The sequence below is a fragment of the Notothenia rossii genome, assembly GCF_949606895.1.
Source record: "Notothenia rossii genome assembly, chromosome: 7".
NCBI classification, from domain to species: Eukaryota; Metazoa; Chordata; class Actinopteri; order Perciformes; family Nototheniidae; genus Notothenia; species Notothenia rossii.
In genome coordinates, this window is record NC_136905.1 from 37,552,147 (window position 1) to 37,560,346 (window position 8,200).

The following is an 8,200-nucleotide window of genomic DNA, read 5'->3' on the forward strand; positions in this document are numbered from 1 at the left end:
ACATCAGCAGTGACCCCACTGGGGATTTTTGAAGAGTTTACGATGTGTGAAAAACGATGGTTGTTACCAAGTGGCTGAATAGGACTACAAAAATTGTCGAGGCCGTTGTACGTCGTTACGCAGAACATGTAAACACTCCCGCTAAGTTTGTTTTCCCCTGTGTTCTGCTTGAAAGCAACTACCTGCCTATCTTTAGTATCTGTATATCTATATCTGAGTGACCATTAGAATCTGTATTTTTGAAATTGTCGTTTTTAACACTGTAACTGCCTCTGTGTCAGTCAGCGCAGTATTTCTGAGTTATTTATTTTGGTAGGAACCAAAGTTCTCTAAGGCGGAACCTTTGTTTTTATATCGCCTGTTTCCGTCAGGACATACTTTAGCGTAACACTCATCCGAAAAGTCCGCTGATTTAGTACATGTTTTTCAGTGCTGATGCATCTGCAAAATAGCTCTTAGCATCAAGATAAACAATCGTACAGAGTAATACCAAGCTACACAATTTTCCTCATGCAATGCAGCTACTAAGGTATATTTTGCTGACGTTTTTTGTGTGTGTTTTCTGTTCTTGTTTGTATTAAATTGTTTTTATACAGCTAAGGGCTAACACATGTTGGGCTTAGTTAGATTGGTCTTTGTGTTTTGTTGAATTATATGTAACCAAAGTGTATTGTGTATACAGTAGCCTAATTGAAAGTGACGACATTACCAGGACAATGTTGGGATATTACTGTATGTTTTGTTATTATTTTGACTAGTGATTATTGTATTTGTGTATTATGTTTTTTGATTACAGTTTTCACGGTCTGGATGAACCAAATAAATCCTGCCAGTAAATTAAAAACTCGTTGCTGTCGTCTGTACTGAGGGAATTACAGTGAAAACTTAACTGCTCACGAAGACAGCACCAAAGAGCAGTGAATGACAACAGTAAGGCAAGTAAGATGTCCCGAAATGGCGAAGAGCACACAATTGCAGATGTACATTTCCCAGACATGGAGTCACACGCACCTGACAAGACAGAGTGTGTGCACGAGCACAGCTCAACCGTGCAGCCACAAGCGACTGAAGGCATCATAGTGGACAACCCCGCTTCCTCAGAAGAGCCACCATTAGGCCAAAGAGTCCGCAGAATGACGGAAAAGGGTCAAGAACAGCATGATGAGCAAGTAATAAAGGTTGCACATCGGTTCAGTGTGTGCTATGAGAAGTGGAAGGATGCCACTAAAGAAGCCAACCAAGCGCTGAGTGGAAAGTGCTCAGACGACCTGCTAGATGGACAAATTACTAAAGTACGCAATACCTCTAGGAGTCTAAATGACGTTTATGACGATTGGAAATGCCTTGAGGTTCCTGACCTTAACACACGTCGCAAAATTGACACCTGTGAAACAGTAACAAAGAAGATGGTTAAGGATGCAATGGATCTTATAGATGCAAGGGAGGAAGCTACAGCCCATAGGCATACTACAAGTCAAAGACATGAAGAACATCGAGTCATTGAAGAGGTAATGTCTGTAGCCTCAGGAAGGACAGGCATTAGCTCTCGCCACACTAAGTGCTCCTCTGCAAGCAGGAATAGTGCAGCTGCTGAGGTTGCTGCCAACAAAGCCACCTTAGAAGTACAGCTGGAGCAAGAGCATTATATTAAAGAGCTTCAGAGACTGGAAGTTGAAGCCGCTCAGCTAAAAGCCAAACAAGAGGCTGAAAATGCAGAGAGACAAAGAGTGCTAGAAGCCAAGCGCAGAGAACTAGATCGATTGGAGACTATTAAGAAGCTAAAGGCTGCCGAGGCACGACAGCAAGTATATGACCAGAGTATACATTCATGTCCGGCAACTAAGGGCGACGGCTCAGATGAAGAAATAAATTATCTTCTCCATCGTGGCTCTGTGAAGAAAGAAGAGGAAGTCAAGCCTCAAACTATAAATGATCTTCTCCATCGTGTCTCTGTGAAGAAAGAAGAAGAAGTCAAGCCTCAAACTAGCCCGCTGCGGCACCATTTTACACCACCAGCTGGAGCACAAGCAAGGCAAGAAAACAAATATGAAGATGGCACAACAGCTCTCGTCAAAGCGCTCGCAGAAGCCATCAGTGCGAGTCGCATTCCTCTACCTGAACCTACAGTGTTCAGTGGTGACCCACTCCGATTCAACGACTGGAAAGTGTCCTTTCAGACGCTCGTTGACAGGAAGAACATACCAGCTGAAGAGAAGATATATTATCTACGCAAATATGTGGGTGGATCTGCTAAAAGGGCCATAGAGAGCTACTTTTTACTTGGCACAGAGCCAGCGTATTATGCAGCATGGGACATCCTAGAAGAGCGATACGGCAATCCATTCCTCATCGCCAAGGCCTTCAGAGAGAAGCTCGACGCGTGGCCCAAGATAAGCTCCAAAGGCAGTATGGAACTTCAAGAACTCGCCGACTTCCTGCGCTGCTGTGAGGCAGCCATGTCTCAGATCAGAGGTCTTGAAATACTTAATGATTGCAACGAGAACCAGAAAATTCTCTCTAAACTCCCAGACTGGTTGACTTCAAGGTGGAATAGGAAAGTCATAAAAGCAGAAGAAGACACTCACATGTTCCCGAGCTTCAGCCAGTTTGTCAAGTTTCTCACACGTGAAGCTAAAATCGCTTGCAGCCCAATAACATCTCTTCATGCTCTTAAGCCAAGTGAAAGGATTCCAGACAAGAGTGTAAAGAGCTGAGGTCCTGGAGCAAAGGTGTTAGCAACCACCTCAGATGAGAAAGCCGTCGTCACAAGCTGTGTCTTCTGTGAGAAGGCAGGACACAGTCTACAAAGGTGTTACAAGTTTATGCAAGGGACAATCTTGGAGCGAATCAAGTTTGTTCAAGAAAATAAATTGTGTTTTGGCTGTCTCAATTTTGGCCACCGATCTAAAGATTGTAGAGAAAGAGACAGCTGCGACACCTGTGAGAGAAGACACCCAACTTGTCTTCATGACGATCGCACCAAGGAAGAAAGGATGTCTACAAGATCTGACAGAGCAAGGTACAGTGACAAAGACAAAGAAGAGTACAAAGAAAGGAAGAATGAACAGTCACAAGACCAGTCAGAGAGACCATCACGTGAGGCGACGGCACTTAGAGTCATCCAGAATGTTGGAGACACTCATACCTCCACAATAATTCCAGTGTGGGTGTCATCTACAAGTGTGCCAAGTCGTGAAGTTCTGGTGTACGCACTCCTTGATACACAAAGTGACACAACCTTTATCCTTGACGAGACAGCGAAGGCTCTCAATGCTAAGAGTGAACCAGTTCAGCTAAACCTCTCCACGTTGGCTTCAAGAAACACAATCGTGTCCTGTCGGAAGCTAGCTGGTCTACAAGTTAGAGGTTTTTATTCAGACAAGATAATCACTCTTCCAGTGACTTACTCAAGAGAGTTTATCCCTGCAAACAGAGACCATATTCCCACACCAGATACGGCGAAAGCATGGCCTCATCTTGAACACATTGCAGATGAGATCGCTCCTCAGCAAAGCTGTGATGTCGGCCTGTTAATTGGCTACAACTGTGCCCAAGCCCTCGTTCCAAGACAAGTGGTGCCTGGTGAGGAACACCAGCCGTTTGCACAGAAGACAGACTTGGGCTGGAGTGTAGTGGGATATGGCAACCCGTGTCTCAACTATGGAGATGCAATTGGAATAAGTCACCAAGTCATGGTGAAGCAAGTGATGCCAGGTCTACCGTCCTCTTCAGACCTCACAAAGGAAGTGCACTATGTCTGTAGGACACAGATCAAAGAAGTTCTCTTACCTGCAGATGTCATCAAGATGCTGGAGTCTGACTTCGTTGAAAGAGCGTCGGAGACCAGCCCCATCTCTCAAGAAGATCTAAGGTTCCTGTCAAAAATGGAAAAGAGCATCAAGTTAAAGAGCGACGGTCATTACGAAATGCCGCTGCCATTCAAGAAAGAAAGACCTAACTTACCTGATAATAAGATCTGTGCTATCCATCGTCTCAGGTGCCTAGAAAGAAAGCTGAGAAGAAACGACCAGTACTACAAAGACTACAAGACCTTCATGGATGAGACCATAAGACGCGGAGATGCAGAAAAGGTCCCGGAGGAAGACATCCACAAAGCTCCAGCTTGGTACATTCCGCATCATGGGGTGTATCATCCACAAAAGCCTGGGAAGATACGCGTTGTCTTCGATTGCTCCGCCAAGTACCAAGGAACGTCCTTGAACGACCACCTCCTGACGGGTCCTGAGTTGACAAACACCTTGGTGGGAGTTCTGTATCGCTTCCGAAGAGGTCCTGTGGCAATCATGTGTGACATCGAACGCATGTTTCACCAGTTCCATGTTAAGGCAGAAGACCAAGATTACCTGCGGTTCCTTTGGTGGGACAATGGAGATCTCGAAAGCCAACCTTCCATCTATCGGATGAAGGTCCACTTGTTTGGTGCAGCATCGTCACCTGGCTGTGCCAACTATGGGCTGAAGCATGTCGCTGCTGAAGGACAAGGAAACTTTAGTGACGACACCATAAAGTTCATTCAACGGAACTTCTACGTTGATGATGGATTGTCAAGTGTAGCATCTGAAGACCAAGCGATCCAACTGGTGAAAGAAGCAAGAGAGCTTTGCAGCACAGGCAAACTCCGGCTGCATAAGTTTATCTCTAACAGCAAGAAGGTCCTAGACACAATCCCAAAAGAAGAATGTGCTGCAGCTGCCAAAGACAAGGACATGGCACTGGGTGAACTGCACATGGAAAGAGCACTCGGTGTGCAGTGGTGCGTGGCTTCTGATTCATCCAGTTCAGAGCCCCTGACACCAAACCACATTTTGACCATGAAGTCCACGATACTCGCTCCACCTCCTGGGAAGTTCGTCAAGGAAGATCTATACCTACGCAAGAGATGGCGTCGAGTTCAATTCTTATCCAACCACTTCTGGACAAGATGGAAGAAGGAGTACCTCCTGAGCCTCCAACAGAGACAGAAGTGGACCAAAGATCGCAGGAATGCAAAGGTCGGCGATGTTGTACTCCTGCAAGATGATACTACACCACGTAACCAGTGGAGGATGGCAAAGGTTATCGAAGTGTACCCAGGAAAGGATGGGAAGGTGCGAAGACTCAAGTTGCTCATCAGCGACTCAACCCTTGATGAGAAAGGAAAGCGTATCTCCAAACCTGTCCACCTGGAAAGGCCCATCCATAAGACGGTGACGCTGATGGAAGCAGACTGAAGACTCCGGCCTCTCTCTTTCTTTTCCTCCCCTCTCTCTCTCTATCTGTCTCACTACAGGTGCAGTCATGGTGATCGTTCTCTGGGAAGCCAAGGACTGAAGTTTAGTTTTTTGTTTATCTTTTCTACGCAGTATGTTGTCTCTCAATAGTTGAAGAAAATCATATACATGTGATATGTTTTGGTGGGAGTGTAACTGCCTCTGTGTCAGTCAGCGCAGTATTTCTGAGTTATTTATTTTGGTAGGAACCAAAGTTCTCTAAGGCGGAACCTTTGTTTTTATATCGCCTGTTTCCGTCAGGACATACTTTAGCGTAACACTCATCCGAAAAGTCCGCTGATTTAGTACATGTTTTTCAGTGCTGATGCATCTGCAAAATAGCTCTTAGCATCAAGATAAACAATCGTACAGAGTAATACCAAGCTACACAATTTTCCTCATGCAATGCAGCTACTAAGGTATATTTTGCTGACGTTTTTTGTGTGTGTTTTCTGTTCTTGTTTGTATTAAATTGTTTTTATACAGCTAAGGGCTAACACATGTTGGGCTTAGTTAGATTGGTCTTTGTGTTTTGTTGAATTATATGTAACCAAAGTGTATTGTGTATACAGTAGCCTAATTGAAAGTGACGACATTACCAGGACAATGTTGGGATATTACTGTATGTTTTGTTATTATTTTGACTAGTGATTATTGTATTTGTGTATTATGTTTTTTGATTACAGTTTTCACGGTCTGGATGAACCAAATAAATCCTGCCAGTAAATTAAAAACTCGTTGCTGTCGTCTGTACTGAGGGAATTACAAACACCTTAGTTTTACAAATGATAGAATAATTAATTACCAGTGTTTTCCAATTTTACTCGGCAGTTCGTTTCGTTAGCTAACGTTAGCTAAAGCTAGCGCTACTAGTTAGCTACGCAATGGTTTGTTGCTTTGCTCCGGGTTGCAGCCACAGGTCTTCGCATGAAACGTGCTTGCTCTATCGTTTCCCAGCCAATGTTTTCCAAAGGGGAGTCTGGATTCGTGCCATGAGGTAAGCTGACGTTACATTTTTGTCCATGTCACGGTGAAATGTAAATGATGGGTAGTGACTGTATCGCCGTTTTAGAGATGGCGCTGCTGAAAAGACCGCAACATAAGTAAAGATAATGAATACATCCTATTAAGACCTGTGTGGCTTATATGATAAGTCTAATTAGTACAAGCAGCATAACGTTTCACCATGTAACTAAAGATTGTAGTCAGGGAAATCAGTTTGACATATTTAACTAATAACAAATCACCTCTGGCTGGCAGAGAACTCTCTGCTCCATAGCTTCTCTTGGACGTAAAATCACATGTACATTTTACATTTATATTCAATTTAATATTCCATCCCTCACATACTTTTGTATATATAATAACTTATATTTTGTTTTTCTCGTTATGCTGCTGCAACACAAACATTTCCCAAATTGGGATCAATACAGTAATATCTTATCTTAATTAATTAAGAAATATAACTATTATAATTAGTGTAGCAGCTGACACCTATTTTCAATATGGATTAATCTACCATTTATTTCTTTAGTTCAATTTTGATCTATAAAAATGTCAAAATAGTGAAAATGTTCACGAGACTTATCAAAGTGCAAGGTTATATCTTTAGATGTTTTGTTTTAGCCTATGTACTGTATGTCTTAATGCTCTTACAGTATATGTGACGTGTGACTTCCATGAAACTAATATTTTATATCTTCCCAATAGACAGGAAACCTAACACTCTAACAACCACAACATTGCAAAGGCGAGTAAATGTAAATTAAAAACAATTCACCATTTTTTTTATTTCTTCTTCCTTGCAGTGAGGTGAAGCTGACCTTGCACTTGGTGCCAGTAAGGATGTTCCTCACGCAGGCTGAATGTTTCTCCTTCCTTACTGACACAGAAGCCCTTGATTTGCAATGCTTCACTAATTGTCATTTCCCTGGCTCCGTAGGGACACTTTACCTCCAGCACAGCGGAAGACCCTACCAGACCATCTGGAGATGCCCCCAACATTCCTGATAGGGAGAGCCACAAATCTGACTCATGGACCTGCATCTGGGTTGCAGTGGTGAATGCCCTGACGCCCTCACATTCATTCATAGTCCCCCACTGTACAGACAAAACACCATCAAGGGCCTGTTGTTGCCCAAGCACCCTGGCAATAAGGGAAGCAGTCACACGCTTTGACCTCAGGACAGCTCCAAAGTTGCTGGCAGTCAACCTTCCTTTCCTGAACAAATGCCAGTTTGGGTTGGTTCGCTGACCAGTGGTAGCCACCTGAATTGCCCTCTGTTGCTCTTCAGACAATGCCATCCTTGCCACAATTGCCTCAGGTCCCTGATGCCCAACAGATTTGATAATTTTAGGAACAGTAAGTGTTTCCAAGCTGTAGTGTTCCTCTTCTGGCTCGGGGGAGAGAAGCCAAGAAATTCCTGAAAACCTGCCCCCGAGTCTGTCCCTCAGCCAGTCACGATCTTCGGAGGTGGGCTCTATTGTCAGCGGGTTAAGTTAGTTATTGGTTTCAACAGTCACATTAAAACAGTTACTAAATCAGCTTACTATCACCTAAAGAACATATCTAGGATTAAAAGACTAATGTCACAGCAGGATTTGGAAAAACATGTCCATGCTGTTATCTTCAGTAGACTGGACTACTGCAATGTTGTCTTCACAGGTCTCACTAAAAATCTATTAGAAAGCTGCAGCTGATTCAGAACACCGCTGCTCGAGTCCTCACTAACACTAAGAAAGTGGATCACATCACTCCTGTTCTGAAGTCTTTGCACTGGCTTCCTGTGTGTCAAAGAATAGATTTCAAAATACTGCTGCTGGTTTATAAAGCTTTGAATGGTTTAGGACCAAAATGCATTTCTGACCTCCTGCTAAATGATGAACCATCCAGATCTCTCAGGTCTTCAGGGACTGGTCAGCTTTCTGTC

General features: G+C 43.6%; 1 long non-coding RNA gene across 1 annotated transcript; it reads left to right on the forward strand.

The window, feature by feature from the left end:
* The first annotated feature begins 267 nt into the window (after positions 1–267).
* On the forward strand, positions 268–1,367 carry LOC307045895. The gene is made up of 2 exons (XR_013810015.1): positions 268–529; positions 797–1,367. It is a non-coding gene; the product is annotated as an uncharacterized lncRNA (long non-coding RNA).
* Positions 1,368–8,200: the final 6,833 nt, after the last annotated feature.